This window comes from Excalfactoria chinensis, chromosome 22, assembly GCF_039878825.1.
Source record: "Excalfactoria chinensis isolate bCotChi1 chromosome 22, bCotChi1.hap2, whole genome shotgun sequence".
NCBI classification, from domain to species: domain Eukaryota; kingdom Metazoa; phylum Chordata; class Aves; order Galliformes; family Phasianidae; genus Excalfactoria; species Excalfactoria chinensis.
This window is the reverse complement of record NC_092846.1, coordinates 5,259,606-5,279,722: the sequence shown is the minus strand read 5'-3', so window position 1 is coordinate 5,279,722 and position 20,117 is coordinate 5,259,606. Positions and strand designations below refer to the sequence as shown.

At 48.4% G+C, this 20,117-nt stretch overlaps 1 long non-coding RNA gene across 1 annotated transcript; it reads right to left on the bottom strand.

Annotated features, from left to right (window-relative positions):
* Positions 1 to 5,638: 5,638 nt before the first annotated feature.
* On the bottom strand, positions 5,639 to 10,869 carry LOC140261728 (uncharacterized). The gene is made up of 3 exons (XR_011905762.1): positions 10,653 to 10,869; positions 9,919 to 10,091; positions 5,639 to 8,725 (listed from the first exon to the last, which is right to left on the bottom strand). It is a non-coding gene; the product is annotated as an uncharacterized lncRNA (long non-coding RNA).
* Between the last annotated feature and the right edge of the window lie 9,248 nt (positions 10,870 to 20,117).

Here is a 20,117-nt window from a genome sequence, read left to right as displayed (position 1 = left end):
ATATACACACACAGACATACACACACAGGTATACACACAGATATACACACACAGAGAGATATACACACAGAGATACAGACACACACAGATATACACACACACAGATTTATACACACAATTATATACACACACACATATATATACTGACACAGATATTGTTGCGGACAGGGACACCAGGGAGAGACTCAAACTCGTGGGTACTCTAGTGTTGATTTTATTAACAAGCTCAGTACAACAGACATACAGAGCTCGGGTCACTCCTAGTGAATGACATTCAAGCTATACGAAGGTCCTATATTTATATGATCAGAAAAACATTACATCACTTATTTATCCATTCTTAAGACTAATTATTAATAGATCATCAGTTCTTCTTCTCGATGCTGTTTCCCATCTTAGGATCTGGTTCGCGCCGGTTTTCATGCTTCGCGTGTTATTCTTCTTTCATCTAAGCTATCCGGTCTTGACCAGTCCATTCCACCTGTCTCATGGTCTTCTTTCATCCGAGCTATCCAAGCTAGACCAGTCCATTCCATCTGTCTCATGATCACCAACTTATTAACTACTAAATAACAATGTCAGCACTATTTTTGTCTTACTCTACTGTTTATGATTTCACAAAGTCTAACACCCCTACATGGGTCATGGTTCGGGGCTGTACAGGGGATAAATGAGTAGCATATTGGCTGAGGATTTTACCATTTTCCTTATCAGATATACACACACAGATATATACACTCACAGATATAGACACACACAGATACACACACACATACACACACACAGATACAACCTCAAATATACTCACACAGATATACTCACACAGATATAGACACACAAAGATATACACACACAGATACACACAGAGATATATACAATCATGGATATACACACACAGATATACACACACACAGAAATACAGACAGATATATACAGGCACAAATATACAAACACAGATATATACACACAGAGATATATATACACACACAGACATACACACTAATACACACAGAGATATATACAAACACATATATAAAAAGATATACACACACAGATATACACACAAAGATATATACAGACACAGATATACACACACAGATATATACACACAGATATGTACAAACTCGGATATATACACACACAGATACAACCTCAAATATACTCACACAGATATACTCACACAAATATACACACACAGATATACACACAGATATACACACAGAAATATATACACACAGATACAAACACAGACATACACACACACAGACATACACACACACAGACATACACACACACAGACATACACACACACAGACATACACACACACAGACATACACACACACAGACATACACACACAGACATACACACACAGACATACACAAACAGACGTACACACAAACAGATGTACACACACACAGATACACACACAGATACACGCAAAGATATACACTCACACAGATATATAAAAACACATATATACACACAGAAATATATACACACAGATACAAACACAGATATACACACACACAGATATAATCACAGATATAATCACACACAGACATACACAAAGAGATATACACACAGATATATACACACACAGATATATATGCACACACAGATATACACACACACACAGATATACACAAACAGATATACACACACAGACATACACACGCAGATATACACACACACAGATATATACACACAGATATACACACAAACAGATATATACAGGTACAGATATATACAGGCACAAAAATATACAGGCACAGATAAACACACACAGATAAATAGACACACATATATAAACACACAGACATACACACACTGATACACACAGAGATATATACAAACACAGATATACACACACAGATATACAGGCACAGACAGAAACACAGATATTCACACACACAGATATATACCCAAAGACATACATACACAGATATACATACACACAGACATACACACAGATACACACACACACAGATATACACACACACAGAAATACATACACAGATATATACACACACTGTTATATACACACACAGATATAAACACAAATATACTCACACAGATATACACACACAGATACAAACACACTGATACAAACACAGATATACAAACACAGATACACACACAGATATATGCACACACAGATATATACACACACACATATATACACACACACAGATATAGACACACAGATATACACACACACAAATACAGACACACAGATAAACACACACAGATACACACAGAGATAAATACATAGATATACAAACACAAATATACACACACACAGATATATACAGACAGATATATACACACACAGACATGCACACACTGATATATATTAACACAGATATACACACAGATATACACACAAAGATATATACACACAGATATATACAGACACAGATATACACACACAGATTTATACACATACAGACATACACACACTGATACACACAGAGATATATACAAACACAGATATAAACACACAGTTATATACACACAGATACAGACACAGATATATACCCACAGATATACACACACAGAGATATACACTCACAGATATATGTAGACACAGATATACACACACAGATATATAGACACAGATATACACACACACAGATATACACACACAGACATACACACACAGATATATTCAAACACAGAAATACACACAGAGATATATAGACACAGATACAAACACAGATATACACACACAGATACACACACAGAGACATGCACACACAGATACATACACAGATATATACAAACACAGATATACACACACAGATATATAGAAACACAGATATATACACGCACACAGATATACATGCAGATATAAATACACGCAGATATAAGCACACGCAGATATAAGCACACGCAGATATAAGCACACGCAGATATAAGCACACGCAGATATAAGCACACGCAGATATAAACACACGCAGATATAAACACACGCAGATATAAACACACGCAGATATAAACACACGCAGATATAAACACACGCAGATACGTACTCACGCAGATACACACTCACGCAGATACACACTCACGCAGATACACACTCACGCAGATACACGCACAGATATATGCACACAGATACACACACACAGACATTCACACACAGATATACACACACAATGACATACACACACAGAGATATACACACACAGAGATATACACACACACGCAGATATACACAGATATACACGCAGATGTACACACACGCAGATGTACACACACGCAGATGTACACACACGCAGATGTACACACACGCAGATGTACACACACGCAGATGTACACACACACGCAGTGTGTTACAGAACTTCTTTCTTCTTCCTTATGGTTTCATGATTTCCTTGACTTTTCCAGAATGAAAGATATTTTACTGAGAATCCTCACGTTTTTGTAGATCTTTATTGAAACTTTTTAGGTGTTTAATTGCCAAACCCATCCTGTCGCTTTTATTCCCATACCACTGGCACAAGTATCTCCGTACAGAGCAAAAAGAAATACAAGCAGTCTTAGAAAACACCATAACAGAAAAGCCCAGAACAACAGATGATTGAGGAACTTTTTATTACTTTTGGTTCAATTCAAGGCTAGCTTAACCTAGGAAGTGTTAAGTCTCCCAAGGCAGAAGCTGGATGGTCTCCAATCCATTCCATTTTCTAAGGTATTTATCCCCAAGCTGCCCACACTTAGTTGAGATCTTAGTTTTGCAGAGCCTTGGATTCGCCTGTGCCCCTGGGAGACCTCTTAGACTTCTATTCTAATGATCACAGCCTGACCCTTGGGACCTCCTGGCCTTCTTCCTCAGGCCCCCAGTCATAACTTGAAGTTATTTCCCACGGTGTCATGAGACAGTGAGAACAACTTCACATCGCCGGGTCACCTGGTGGCAGAATGCAAACAATGGGGTCCAGCAGCCAATGGGATGATCCTACAGCACACAGTGGGATGATCCTACAGCACACAATGGGGTCCTGCAGCCCATGGGATGATCCTACACCCAATGGGATGAGCCTACAGCACACAATGGGGTCCTGCAGTCCATGGGATGATCCTACACCACACAGTGGGGTCCAGCAGCCCATGGGATGATCCTACAGCACACAGTGGGGTCAGTGGTGCACAATGGGGTCCAGCAGCCAATGGGATGATCCTGCAGCCAATCGGTGACTGGTGTTTCATTGTGCACACAGATGCTGAGCTGACACACATGGATGCGGAGCGGCAACAATCTGGACTCAGTGGAGGAATCCAACCTGCAGCATGTGAGGATGGAAAGCAGGGAGGATTAAATAAAGGCATCAGCACTGCAATAGGAACAACAGGATGGATATGGGGTATAAGGGATGGTTAATAAAGGCATCAGCACTGCAATAGGAACAACAGGATGGATATGGGGTATAAGGCAGGGATGGCTCATAAAGGCACCAACACACAACAGGAACAGCATAGGGACAAAACGCCATCCAGCTATGGGATATAGGGCCATTATACAGACACACACAGACACACACAGACACACACAGACACACACAGACACACACAGACACACACAGACACACACAGACACACACAGACACACACAGACACACACAGACACACACAGACACACACAGACACACACAGACACACACAGACACACACAGACACACACAGACACACATCTCACATCAGGTCTCTATGGGGTTTAATGGAGGCCTATGGGGTCTTATGGGGTCTCTATGGGGTCCTATGGGGTTCAAATGGGGCCTATGGGGTCTCTATGGGGGCCAGTGAGGTCTTATGGGGTATATGCACACACACACACATACACATACACACACACACATCATGGCCCATAAATATCCCAGAAGATCCCATTAAGCCCCATAAGGACCCCATAACATCCCATAGGCCCTTATTAAACCCCCATAGGGATCCCATAAGACCCCATTAAACCCCATCGGACACCCTAAGGCCCCAAAGGCCCCATTAAACCCCATAGAGACCCCATAAAGGCCCCAAATGATCCCATAAAACCCCATAGCGCCCATTAAACCCCATAGTGACCATAGAGGACATTAATAGCAGCAGTCTGAATCTCCCTTTGCATTGCAGCCCTATTAACAGCAATGGGAGCTACAACAGCGCCGCCTTGTGGACACAACGCAGAACTGCAACGGAGGAGCAACAGCAGCAATAAAGAACTGAATGGAGCCATGGGGGAACAGAAACGAACTTGAGGGGCAGAATACGATGGCTGGACTTGGGGGGCAGAACGTGATGGCGGCACTTATGGGGCACGACACACAGGTTGGACTTGGGGGGCAGAAAGAGATGGCTGCATTTGGGGGCAGCAAAAGGCAATGGCTGCATTTGGGGGCAGCGAGAAGGGCACTGCAATAAGAATTAAGCACTGAAGTGCAGAAATGAGCTCTGGAACGTTACCTTGGGTCTCAGTATGGAACAGATCCAACACAGTCAGTGTGTGCTGCTCTTATCTGCTGGGCAGGCAATTCCCGGCCAGCAAAGTTGAGTTCCGAGGTGTTCCAGGCAATGCAGGTTTCTGTTCCTCGCTGTTCTCATCAGGAGCTGCACATCTCTCGGGGCTCTGCTGGCACCTGTTGGACACAATGCAACAATGAAGGCACTACCCACATGTGCAGGGCAGCACCTTTTGCACAAGCAGGCACTGCAGTGGTCGGGATACCTAAAAATGGCAGAGCTCACAGCCCTGAAACAAAGCAGAAACCAAAGACAAACACTCACCCACAGCCCGCAGGAGGCAAACTCCAGGGAGAAACACCACCCGTACAGCTGCTGACACTTCAATGTGGTCAGGCTGCCCCAGAAATGAGGGCAGCACAGCCCTGACATAAAGAACCCCTCACCCCAATCCAAGGCCCAGAGCTCACCCCACACTCCAAAGGAAGCAGTCCCCAAGGAGAGATACTGCCCTCATGGCTGCCAGCCTTCCAATGCAGCTGTGAGCCCCAACAGGGGCAGATCACAGCCCTGCAATAAGGCAGGAATCACTCACCCCTTCCCGAGGAGCGGGGCTCACCCCACAGAAAACAGTCTGCAAGGAGATATGTGTCCCTTGCAGGTGGCACCCCTTAAATATGGTCACAACCCCCTGAGAAAAACAGAGCTCCCAGCCCCAAAATAAAGGAATCACTCACCTCATTCCAGAGACAAACAGCCCACACTCCCAAGGAAGCAATCAGGTACAGATGCTGCTCCTGCCGCTGCCAGCCCTGAAATGGGGTCAGGATCCACTAAAAAGAGAAAAACACAGCCTTAAAATAAGGAAAGGATCACTCACCCCACTCCATGGCTCACCCCATAAGGAAGGGAACACTCACCCCACCCCACAAGGAAGGAATCACTCACCCCACTCCACAAGGAAGGGATCACTCACCCCACCCCACAAGGAAGGGATCACTCACCCCACTCCATGGCTCACCCCCACACTCCTAAGCAATGGAGGGCTATAGGGGGCAATGGGATGATGGGGGGCTATAGGGGGACATTAGCAGCAGTTTTATATATCATAAGTAAACCAACAATAGACGACCATCTATTTCATAGTCACACACACTGCCGGCTTCACACTGCACTGAGTCAGAGCTGCAGGCCTTCTTTCAAGCGCTTTGATAGCACTGACTGCAATACACGGTACCTGGCCATAAGCAATAGATGGGAACAGCAGCACGAACACACCGTTATCGTTGCCATGGCTGAGAACAGCAACGAGGCAACAACCTGCAGCTCCTGCTGCGACGCTCCCGGACTTTTCCCTGCGTCCAAACGCTGTTCCACGGTCCGACTGTTGTTCCCCGGGCAGGAACTGCCGGCAGCTTTTCTACCCCAGCCGGAACCAACCGGACCCGGGAGCTCACCCGGCCGGGGGCAGCGACGATCGCTGCGCTTCTACCCCGCGTAGGACGGCTCCGTCCGGCTGACGGGCTGCCCTGATCCCACGCACAAACCGCTCCGCCGATGGAGGCTCCTTGTCGGCTCCCGCGGGGTTCGGCTGAGGGAGAACGAACGAAAAACCGCGGGGCGCGCCAAAGGCGGGAGAGAACGCCGCTAAAATAGGAGGTCGCCATTTTGGTCATGCGCAGTAGCGCTTTTCCGCCGCAATTTTGGACATGCGCAGTAGCGCTTTTCCGCCGCCGTTTTGGACATGCGCAGTAGCGTCCCTTCCAGCGCGGTGCATTGTGGGATATAACGCGGCAGGAGGAGGTCGGCATTTTGGACATGCGCAGTAGCGCTTCTCCGCCGCCATTTTGGACATGCGCAGTAGCGTCCCTTCTGCCGCGGTGCATTGTGGGATATCCCGCCAAAATTGGAGGACGCCATTTTGGACATGTGCAGTAGCGCTTTTCCGCCGCCATTTTGGACATGCGCAGTAGCGCCCCTTCCGGCAATATAGTTTTATTAGTTGTTAGTTTATTAGTTTATATTTCCGAAAATAAAGTTTTATTTCAATTAGTCTTTTAGATTGGCAATGGAGTCTCATTTATGGGCAATGGAGCCTTACAATCAATACACTCTTACTTATTGGCAATGGACTCTTATTTAATGGCAATGGACTCTTAAGTCTTAATGGAGTTATATTTATTAGCAATGGAGTCTCATTTATTAGCTATATAGTCTTACTAATTAGCATTGTAGTCTTGTCTGTTGGCAATAGAGTCTTATTTATTGACAATGAAGTCTCATTTATTAGGAATGTTTAATTAGCAATGGAGTCTTACTTATTGGCAATGGACTCTTCTTTTCAAGAAAAGGAGTCATAATTATAAGCAATGGAGTCTTTATTTATTAGGAGTGGAATCTTATTTATTCGCAATATAGTCTTACTAATTAGCAATTGAGTCTTATTTATTGACAATGGAGTCCTACTGATTGGCAATGGAGCCTTATTTATTGGCAATGGAGTTATATTTATTGGCAGTGGTGTCTTAGATATTGGCAATGCAGTCTTATTTATTAGCAATTGGGTCTTACTAATTAGCTGTGGAGTTATATTTATTATCAGTCGAGTCTTATTTATTGGCAATGGAGTCTTATTAATACCAGTGGAACTTTATTAGCTATAGAGCAGTATTAGTATTTGATGGAGCATTCTTAATGAGCGATGTAACATTATTAAAGCACTACAGCATTATTATTGAATTTCAGCATTATTAGCAATGGACTATTAGTAATTAGCAACGGAATGTTATTAAGTAATGATGGAGCATTATTAGTTATTGATTTAGTATTAATATCGATGGACAATTATTAATTCTCAATGGAGAATGATTAATTGCCAATGGCAAGTTATTAGTGATGGAATAATATTAATTAGCAATGGAGTAGTATTAGTGATGGAGCATTATTAATTAGCAATAGGCCATTATTATGGTGATGAAGGTGATGACGATGGAGATAGATGATCCTACAGCACACAATGGGACGATCCTACAGCACACAATGGGACGATCCTACAGCACACAATGGGGTCCTGCAGCCCATGGGATGATCTTACACCCAATGGGATGATCCTACAGCACACAGTGGGGTCTGTGGTGCACAATGGAGTCCAGCAGCCAATGGGATGATCCTGCAGCCAATCGGTGACTGGTGTTTCATTGTGCACACAGATGCTGAGCTGACACACATGGATGCGGAGCGGCAACAATCTGGACTTAGTGGAGGAATCCAACCTGCAGCATGTGAGGATGGAAAGCAGGGAGGATTAATAAAGGCATCAGCACTGCAATAGGAACAACAGGATGGATATGGGGTATAAGGGATGGTTAATAAAGGCATCAGCACTGCAATAGGAACAACAGGATGGATATGGGGTATAAGGCAGGGATGGCTCATAAAGGCACCAACACACAACAGGAACAGCATAGGGACAAAACTCCATCCAGCTATGGGATATAAGGCCATTATACAGACACACACACAGACACACACACAGACACACACACAGACACACACACAGACACACACACAGACACACACACAGACACACATCTCACATCAGTTCTCTATTGGGTTTAATGGAGGCCTATGGGGTCTTATGGGGTCTCTATGGGGTCCTATGGAGTTCAAATGGGTCTTATGGGGTCCTATGGGGTTCAAATGGGACCTATGGGTTCCAATTAGGGCCTATGGGGTCTCTATGGGGTCCTATGGGGTTCAAATGGGGCCTATGGGGCCTCTATGGGGGCCAGTGAGGTCTTATGGGGTATATGCACACATACATACACACACACACACACACACACACATACACACACACACACACATCATGCCCCATAAATATCCCAGAAGATCCCATTAAGCCCCATAAGGACCCCATAACATCCCATAGGCCCTTATTAAACCCCCATAGGGATCCCATAAGACCCCATTAAACCCCATCGGACACCCTAAGGCCCCAAAGGCCCCATTAAACCCCATAGAGACCCCATAAAGGCCCCAAATGATCCCATAAAACCCCATAGCGCCCATTAAACCCCATAGTGACCATAGAGGACATTAATAGCAGCAGTCTGAATCTCCCTTTGCATTGCAGCCCTATTAACAGCAATGGGAGCTACAACAGCGCCGCCTTGTGGACACAACGCAGAACTGCAACGGAGGAGCAACAGCAGCAATAAAGAACTGAATGGAGCCATGGGGGAACAGAAACGAACTTGAGGGGCAGAATACGATGGCTGGACTTGGGGGGCAGAACGTGATGGCGGCACTTATGGGGCACGACACACAGGTTGGACTTGGGGGGCAGAAAGAGATGGCTGCATTTGGGGGCAGCAAAAGGCAATGGCTGCATTTGGGGGCAGCGAGAAGGGCACTGCAATAAGAATTAAGCACTGAAGTGCAGAAATGAGCTCTGGAACGTTACCTTGGGTCTCAGTATGGAACAGATCCAACACAGTCAGTGTGTGCTGCTCTTATCTGCTGGGCAGGCAATTCCCGGCCAGCAAAGTTGAGTTCCGAGGTGTTCCAGGCAATGCAGGTTTCTGTTCCTCGCTGTTCTCATCAGGAGCTGCACATCTCTCGGGGCTCTGCTGGCACCTGTTGGACACAATGCAACAATGAAGGCACTACCCACATGTGCAGGGCAGCACCTTTTGCACAAGCAGGCACTGCAGTGGTCGGGATACCTAAAAATGGCAGAGCTCACAGCCCTGAAACAAAGCAGAAACCAAAGACAAACACTCACCCACAGCCCGCAGGAGGCAAACTCCAGGGAGAAACACCACCCGTACAGCTGCTGACACTTCAATGTGGTCAGGCTGCCCCAGAAATGAGGGCAGCACAGCCCTGACATAAAGAACCCCTCACCCCAATCCAAGGCCCAGAGCTCACCCCACACTCCAAAGGAAGCAGTCCCCAAGGAGAGATACTGCCCTCATGGCTGCCAGCCTTCCAATGCAGCTGTGAGCCCCAACAGGGGCAGATCACAGCCCTGCAATAAGGCAGGAATCACTCACCCCTTCCCGAGGAGCGGGGCTCACCCCACAGAAAACAGTCTGCAAGGAGATATGTGTCCCTTGCAGGTGGCACCCCTTAAATATGGTCACAACCCCCTGAGAAAAACAGAGCTCCCAGCCCCAAAATAAAGGAATCACTCACCTCATTCCAGAGACAAACAGCCCACACTCCCAAGGAAGCAATCAGGTACAGATGCTGCTCCTGCCGCTGCCAGCCCTGAAATGGGGTCAGGATCCACTAAAAAGAGAAAAACACAGCCTTAAAATAAGGAAAGGATCACTCACCCCACTCCATGGCTCACCCCATAAGGAAGGGAACACTCACCCCACCCCACAAGGAAGGAATCACTCACCCCACCCCACAAGGAAGGGAACACTCACCCCACCCCACAAGGAAGGGAACACTCACCCCACCCCACAAGGAAGGGATCACTCACCCCACCCCACAAGGAAGGGATCACTCACCCCACCCCACAAGGAAGGGATCACTCACCCCACCCCACAAGGAAGGGATCACTCACCCCACCCCACAAGGAAGGGATCACTCACCCCACTCCATGGCTCACCCCCACACTCCTAAGCAATGGAGGGCTATAGGGGGCAATGGGATGATGGGGGGCTATAGGGGGACATTAGCAGCGATTTCATATATCATAAGTAAACCAACAATAGACGACCATCTATTTCATAGTCACACACACTGCCGGCTTCACACTGCACTGAGTCAGAGCTGCAGGCCTTCTTTCAAGCGCTTTGATAGCACTGACTGCAATACACGGTACCTGGCCATAAGCAATAGATGGGAACAGCAGCACGAACACACCGTTATCGTTGCCATGGCTGAGAACAGCAACGAGGCAACAACCTGCAGCTCCTGCTGCGACGCTCCCGGACTTTTCCCTGCGTCCAAACGCTGTTCCACGGTCCGACTGTTGTTCCCCGGGCAGGAACTGCCGGCAGCTTTTCTACCCCAGCCGGAACCAACCGGACCCGGGAGCTCACCCGGCCGGGGGCAGCGACGATCGCTGCGCTTCTACCCCGCGTAGGACGGCTCCGTCCGGCTGACGGGCTGCCCTGATCCCACGCACAAACCGCTCCGCCGATGGAGGCTCCTTGTCGGCTCCCGCGGGGTTCGGCTGAGGGAGAACGAACGAGAAACCGCGGGGCGCGCCAAAGGCGGGAGAGAACGCCGCTAAAATAGGAGGTCGCCATTTTGGTCATGCGCAGTAGCGCTTTTCCGCCGCAATTTTGGACATGCGCAGTAGCGCTTCTCCGCCGCCGTTTTGGACATGCGCAGTAGCGTCCCTTCCGCCGCGGTGCATTGTGGGATATAACGCGGCAGGAGGAGGTCGGCATTTTGGACATGCGCAGTAGCGCATCTCCGCCGCCATTTTGGACATGCGCAGTAGCGTCCCTTCTGCCGCGGTGCATTGTGGGATATCCCGCCAAAATTGGAGGACGCCATTTTGGACATGCGCAGTAGCGCTGTTTTCGCCGCCGTTTTGGACATGCGCAGTAGCGTCCCTTCTGCCGCGGTGCATTGTGGGATATCCCGCCAAAATTGTTGGCCGCCATTTTGGACATGCGCAGTAGCGCTTCTCCGCCGCCATTTTGGACATGCGCAGTAGCGTCCCTTCTGCCGCGGTGCATTGTGGGATATCCCGCCAAAATTGGAGGACGCCATTTTGGACACGCGCAGTAGCGCTTCTCCGCCGCCATTTTGGACATGCGCAGTAGCGTCCCTTCCGGCAATATAGTTTTTTTAGTTGTTAGTTTATTAGTTTATTAGTTTAAATTTCCGAAAATATAGTTTTATTTCAATTAATCTTTTCGATTGGCAATGGAGTCTCATTTATGGGCAATGGAGCCTTACAATCAATACACTCTTACTTATTCGCAATGGACTCTTATTTAATGGCAATGGACTCTTAAGTCTTAATGGAGTTATATTTATTAGCAATGGAGTCTCATTTATTAGCTATAGAGTCTTACTAATTAGCATTGTAGTCTTGTCTGTTGGCAATAGAGCCCATAGGGTTTAATGGGGCCCATAGGGTATAATGGGAGCCTGCAATACCATTAACAGCCACAAGGCGGCGCTATAATGGAGCCCATAGGGTTTAATCGGGACCATAGGGTTTAATCGGAGCTGCAATACCCTCAGCGGCCACAAGGTGGCGCTATAATAGAGCCCATAGGGTTTAATGGGGCCCATAGGTTTTAATGGGGCCCATAGGGATTAATGGGGGCTGCAATACCATTAACAGCCACAAGGCGGCGCTATAATGGAGCCCATAGGGTATAATGGTGCCCATAGGGTATAATGGAGCCCATAGGGTTTAATGGGGCCCATAGGGTATAATGGGGGCTGCGATACCATTAACAGCCACAAGGCGGCGCTATAATGGAGCCCATAGGGTTTAATCGGGACCATAGGGTTTAATGGGAGCTGCAATACCCTCAGCGGCCACAAGGTGGCGCTCTAACATAAGCTATAAGACACCCCATAGGGTTTAATGGAGCCCATATGGTTTAATGGGGCCTGCAATACCATTAACAGCCACAAGGTGGCGCTATAATAGAGCCCATAGGGTTTAATTGGGCCCATAGGGTATAATGGAGCCCATAGGGTTTAATGGGGCCGATAGGGTATAATGGGGGCCTGCAATACCATTAACAGCCACAAGGCGGCGCTATAATGGAGCCCATAGGGTTTAATGGAGCCCATAGGGTTTAATGGGGCCCATAGGGTTTAATGGGGCCCATAGGGTTTAATGGGGTCTGCAGTCTCCAGTCTAAAGGGGCAGAGCCCCATATGCTAATGAGCCATGAAGCCACACCCCCGGTAGGCTGGAGTCCAAAGGGGCGGAGCCTCATTGCCGTATGCTAATGAGCTTATCCAAGGGGGCGAGACCTAGTTATTATATGCTAATGAGGACTGAAGCCCCGCCCCTTCCAGGCTTGAGCCACGCCCCCTCAAGTAGAAAGGGGCGGGGCCTTATCACCGTATGCTAATGAGGTACGAAGCCACGCCCCCTCGAGTCTAAAGGGGCGGGGCCTTATCATCGTATGCTAATGAGTTATGACGCCACGCCCCCAAAGGGGCGGAGCCTCACTACTGTATGCTAATGAGGCATGAAGCCACGCCCCCAATAGGCTTCTGCCTAAAGGGGCGGAGCCTCAGTATCGTATGCTAATGAGGCACGAAGCCACGCCTACTTACTATATGCTAATGAGCTAGGAATCCACGCCCACAATAGGCTCGAGTCCAAAGGGGCGGGGCCTCAGTGTCGTATGCTAATGAGGACTGAAGCCACACCCCCAAAGGGGCGGAGCTTCACTGCTCTAGGCTAATGTGGCATGAAGCTCCGCCCCCTTCAAGTCTCATACGTGGGCGGGGCCTCGTATGCTAATGAGACACAAAGCCACGCCCCCAATAGGCTTAAGTCCAATGGGGCGGGGCCTCAGCATCGTATGCAAATGAGGCATGAAGCTCCGCCCCCATCTAGATACAAGTATCATTAGCGGGCGGGGCCTCATATGCTAATGAGGCATGAAGCCACGCCCCCAATAGGCTTGAATCCAAAGGGGAGGAGCCTCAGTCTCATATGCTAATGAACCATGAAGCCACGCCCCCAATAGGCTGGAGTCCAAAGGGGCGGGGAATCGCATGCTAATGAGGCACTAAGCCACGCCCCTCCCTATACTTATAATGGGGGCCTGCAATACCATTAACAGCCACAAGGCGGCGCTATAATGGAGCCCATAGGGTTTAATGGGGCCCATAGGTTTTAATGTTGCCCATAGGGTATAATTGGGGCTGCAATACCATTAACAGCCACAAGGCGGCGCTATAACGGAGCCCATAGGGTATAATGGGGCCCATAGGGTTTAATGGGGACCATAGGGTTTAATGGGGTCCATAGGGTTTAATGGGGCCCATAGGGTATAATGGAGGCTGCAATACCATTAACAGCCACAGGGCGGCGATATAATGGAGCCCATAGGGTATAATTTGGCACGTAGGTTTTAATGGGGCCCATAGGGTATAATGATGGCTGCAATACCATTAACAGCCACAAGGCGGCGCTATAACGGTGCCCCTAGGGTTTAATGGGGTCCATAGGGTTTAATGAGGACCATAGGGATTAATGGGGCCTGCAATACCAATAGCGGCCACCAGGTGGCGCTCTAACATAAGCTATATGGGACCCCATAGGGTTTAATGGAGCCCATAGGGTTTAATGGGGCCTGCAATACCATTAACAGCCTCAAGGCGGCGCTATAATGGAGCCCATAGGGTTTAATCGGGACCATAGGGTTTAATGGGAGCTGCAATACCCTCAGCGGCCACAAGGTGGCGCTCTAACATAAGCTATAAGACACCCCATAGGGTTTAATGGAGCCCATATGGTTTAATGGGGCCTGCAATACCATTAACAGCCACAAGGTGGCGCTATAATAGAGCCCATAGGGTTTAATTGGGCCCATAGGGTATAATGGAGCCCATAGGGTTTAATGGGGCCGATAGGGTATAATGGGGGCCTGCAATACCATTAACAGCCACAAGGCGGCGCTATAATGGAGCCCATAGGGTTTAATGGAGCCCATAGGGTTTAATGGGGCCCATAGGGTTTAATGGGGCCCATAGGGTTTAATGGGGTCTGCAGTCTCCAGTCTAAAGGGGCAGAGCCCCATATGCTAATGAGCCATGAAGCCACACCCCCGGTAGGCTGGAGTCCAAAGGGGCGGAGCCTCATTGCCGTATGCTAATGAGCTTATCCAAGGGGGCGAGACCTAGTTATTATATGCTAATGAGGACTGAAGCCCCGCCCCTTCCAGGCTTGAGCCACGCCCCCTCAAGTAGAAAGGGGCGGGGCCTTATCACCGTATGCTAATGAGGTACGAAGCCACGCCCCCTCGAGTCTAAAGGGGCGGGGCCTTATCATCGTATGCTAATGAGTTATGACGCCACGCCCCCAAAGGGGCGGAGCCTCACTACTGTATGCTAATGAGGCATGAAGCCACGCCCCCAATAGGCTTCTGCCTAAAGGGGCGGAGCCTCAGTATCGTATGCTAATGAGGCACGAAGCCACGCCTACTTACTATATGCTAATGAGCTAGGAATCCACGCCCACAATAGGCTCGAGTCCAAAGGGGCGGGGCCTCAGTGTCGTATGCTAATGAGGACTGAAGCCACACCCCCAAAGGGGCGGAGCTTCACTGCTCTAGGCTAATGTGGCATGAAGCTCCGCCCCCTTCAAGTCTCATACGTGGGCGGGGCCTCGTATGCTAATGAGACACAAAGCCACGCCCCCAATAGGCTTAAGTCCAATGGGGCGGGGCCTCAGCATCGTATGCAAATGAGGCATGAAGCTCCGCCCCCATCTAGATACAAGTATCATTAGCGGGCGGGGCCTCATATGCTAATGAGGCATGAAGCCACGCCCCCAATAGGCTTGAATCCAAAGGGGAGGAGCCTCAGTCTCATATGCTAATGAACCATGAAGCCACGCCCCCAATAGGCTGGAGTCCAAAGGGGCGGGGAATCGCATGCTAATGAGGCACTAAGCCACGCCCCTCCCTATACTTATAATGGGGGCCTGCAATACCATTAACAGCCACAAGGCGGCGCTATAATGGAGCCCATAGGGTTTAATGGGGCCCATAGGTTTTAATGTTGCCCATAGGGTATAATTGGGGCTGCAATACCATTAACAGCCACAAGGCGGCGCTATAACGGAGCCCATAGGGTATAATGGGGCCCATAGGGTTTAATGGGGACCATAGGGTTTAATGGGGTCCATAGGGTTTAATGGGGCCCATAGGGTATAATGGAGGCTGCAATACCATTAACAGCCACAGGGCGGCGATATAATGGAGCCCATAGGGTATAATTTGGCACGTAGGTTTTAATGGGGCCCATAGGGTATAATGATGGCTGCAATACCATTAACAGCCACAAGGCGGCGCTATAACGGTGCCCCTAGGGTTTAATGGGGTCCATAGGGTTTAATGAGGACCATAGGGATTAATGGGGCCTGCAATACCAATAGCGGCCACCAGGTGGCGCTCTAACATAAGCTATATGGGACCCCATAGGGTTTAATGGAGCCCATAGGGTTTAATGGGGCCTGCAATACCATTAACAGCCTCAAGGCGGCGCTATAATGGAGCCCATAGGGTTTAATCGGGACCATAGGGTTTAATGGGAGCTGCAATACCCTCAGCGGCCACAAGGTGGCGCTCTAACATAAGCTATAAGACACCCCATAGGGTTTAATGGAGCCCATATGGTTTAATGGGGCCTGCAATACCATTAACAGCCACAAGGTGGCGCTATAATAGAGCCCATAGGGTTTAATTGGGCCCATAGGGTATAATGGAGCCCATAGGGTTTAATGGGGCCGATAGGGTATAATGGGGGCCTGCAATACCATTAACAGCCACAAGGCGGCGCTATAATGGAGCCCATAGGGTTTAATGGAGCCCATAGGGTTTAATGGGGCCCATAGGGTTTAATGGGGCCCATAGGGTTTAATGGGGTCTGCAGTCTCCAGTCTAAAGGGGCAGAGCCCCATATGCTAATGAGCCATGAAGCCACACCCCCGGTAGGCTGGAGTCCAAAGGGGCGGAGCCTCATTGCCGTATGCTAATGAGCTTATCCAAGGGGGCGAGACCTAGTTATTATATGCTAATGAGGACTGAAGCCCCGCCCCTTCCAGGCTTGAGCCACGCCCCCTCAAGTAGAAAGGGGCGGGGCCTTATCACCGTATGCTAATGAGGTACGAAGCCACGCCCCCTCGAGTCTAAAGGGGCGGGGCCTTATCATCGTATGCTAATGAGTTATGACGCCACGCCCCCAAAGGGGCGGAGCCTCACTACTGTATGCTAATGAGGCATGAAGCCACGCCCCCAATAGGCTTCTGCCTAAAGGGGCGGAGCCTCAGTATCGTATGCTAATGAGGCACGAAGCCACGCCTACTTACTATATGCTAATGAGCTAGGAATCCACGCCCACAATAGGCTCGAGTCCAAAGGGGCGGGGCCTCAGTGTCGTATGCTAATGAGGACTGAAGCCACACCCCCAAAGGGGCGGAGCTTCACTGCTCTAGGCTAATGTGGCATGAAGCTCCGCCCCCTTCAAGTCTCATACGTGGGCGGGGCCTCGTATGCTAATGAGACACAAAGCCACGCCCCCAATAGGCTTAAGTCCAATGGGGCGGGGCCTCAGCATCGTATGCAAATGAGGCATGAAGCTCCGCCCCCATCTAGATACAAGTATCATTAGCGGGCGGGGCCTCATATGCTAATGAGGCATGAAGCCACGCCCCCAATAGGCTTGAATCCAAAGGGGAGGAGCCTCAGTCTCATATGCTAATGAACCATGAAGCCACGCCCCCAATAGGCTGGAGTCCAAAGGGGCGGGGAATCGCATGCTAATGAGGCACTAAGCCACGCCCCTCCCTATACTTATAATGGGGGCCTGCAATACCATTAACAGCCACAAGGCGGCGCTATAATGGAGCCCATAGGGTTTAATGGGGCCCATAGGTTTTAATGTTGCCCATAGGGTATAATTGGGGCTGCAATACCATTAACAGCCACAAGGCGGCGCTATAACGGAGCCCATAGGGTATAATGGGGCCCATAGGGTTTAATGGGGACCATAGGGTTTAATGGGGTCCATAGGGTTTAATGGGGCCCATAGGGTATAATGGAGGCTGCAATACCATTAACAGCCACAGGGCGGCGCTATAATGGAGCCCATAGGGTATAATTTGGCCCGTAGGTTTTAATGGGGCCCATAGGGTATAATGATGGCTGCAATACCATTAACAGCCACAAGGCGGCGCTATAACGGTGCCCCTAGGGTTTAATGGGGTCCATAGGGTTTAATGAGGACCATAGGGATTAATGGGGCCTGCAATACCAATAGCGGCCACCAGGTGGCGCTCTAACATAAGCTATATGGGACCCCATAGGGTTTAATGGAGCCCATAGGGTTTAATGGGGCCTGCAATACCATTAACAGCCTCAAGGCGGCGCTATAATGGAGCCCATAGGGTATAATGGGGCCCATAGGGTATAATGGGGGGTATAATGAGCTTTTCCGCCGCCATTTTGGACATGCGCAGTAGCCTCCCTTCTGCCGCGGTGCATTGTGGGATATCCCGCCAAAATAGGGGGGTGTCGCCATTTCGGACATGCGCAGTAGCGCTTTTCCGCCGCCATTTTGGACATGCGCAGTAGCGTCCCTTCTGCCGCGGTGCATTCTGGGATATCCCGCCAAAATTCGGTTGTTCGCCATTTTGGACATGCGCAGTAGCGCTGTTTTCGCCGCCATTTTGATCATGCGCAGTAGCGTCCCTTCCGCCGCGGTGCATAGTGGGATATCCCGCCAAAATTGGAGGACGCCATTTTGGACATGCGCAGTAGCGCTTTTCCGCCGCCATTTTGGACATGCGCAGTAGCGTCCCTTCCGCCGCGGTGCATTGTGGGATATCCCGCCAAAATTGGAGGACGCTATTTTGGACATGCGCAGTAGCGCTTTTCCGACGCCATTTTGGACATGCGCAGTACCGTCCCTTCTGCCGCGGTGCATTCTGGGAAATCCCGCCAAAATTCGGTTGGTCGCCATTTTGGACATGCGCAGTAGCGCTTTTCCGCCGCCATTTTGAACATGCGCATTAGCGTCCCTTCTGCCGCGGTGCATTGTGGGATATCCCGCCAAAATTGGAGGACGCCATATTGAACATGCGCAGTAGCGCTTTTCCGACGCCATTTTGAACATGCGCAGTAGCGCTTTTCCGACGCCATTTTGGACATGCGCAGTAGCGTCCCTTCTGCCGCGGTGCATTCTGGGATATCCCGCCAAAATTCGGGTGGTCGCCATTTTGGACATGCGCAGTAGCTTCCCTTCCCGCAATATAGTGTTATTAGTTGTTAGTTAATTAGTTTATATTTCCGAAAATATAGTTTTATTTCAATTAATCTTTTTGATTGGCAATGGAGTCTCATTTATGGGCAATGGAGCCTTACAATCAATACACTCTTACTTATTGGCAATGGACTCTTATTTAATGGCAATGGACTCTTAAGTCTTAATGGAGTTATATTTATTAGCAATGGAGTCTCATTTATTAGCTATATAGTCTTACTAATTAGCATTGTAGTCTTGTCTGTTGGCAATAGAGTCTTATTTATTGACAATGAAGTCTCATTTATTAGGAATGTTTAATTAGCAATGGAGTCTTACTTATTGGCAATGGACTCTTCAAGAAAAGGAGTCATAATTATAAGCAATGGAGTCTTATTTATTAGGAGTGGAATCTTATTTATTCGCAATATAGTCTTACTAATTGGCAATTGAGTCTTATTTATTGACAATGGAGTCCTACTGATTGGCAATGGAGCCTTATTTATTGGCAATGGAGTTATATTTATTGGCAGTGGTGTCTTAGATATTGGCAATGGACTCCTATTTATTAGCAATTGGGTCTTACTAATTAGCTGTGGAGTTATATTTATTATCAGTCGAGTCTTATTTATTGGCAATGGAGTCTTATTAATACCAGTGGAACTTTATTAGCTATAGAGCAGTATT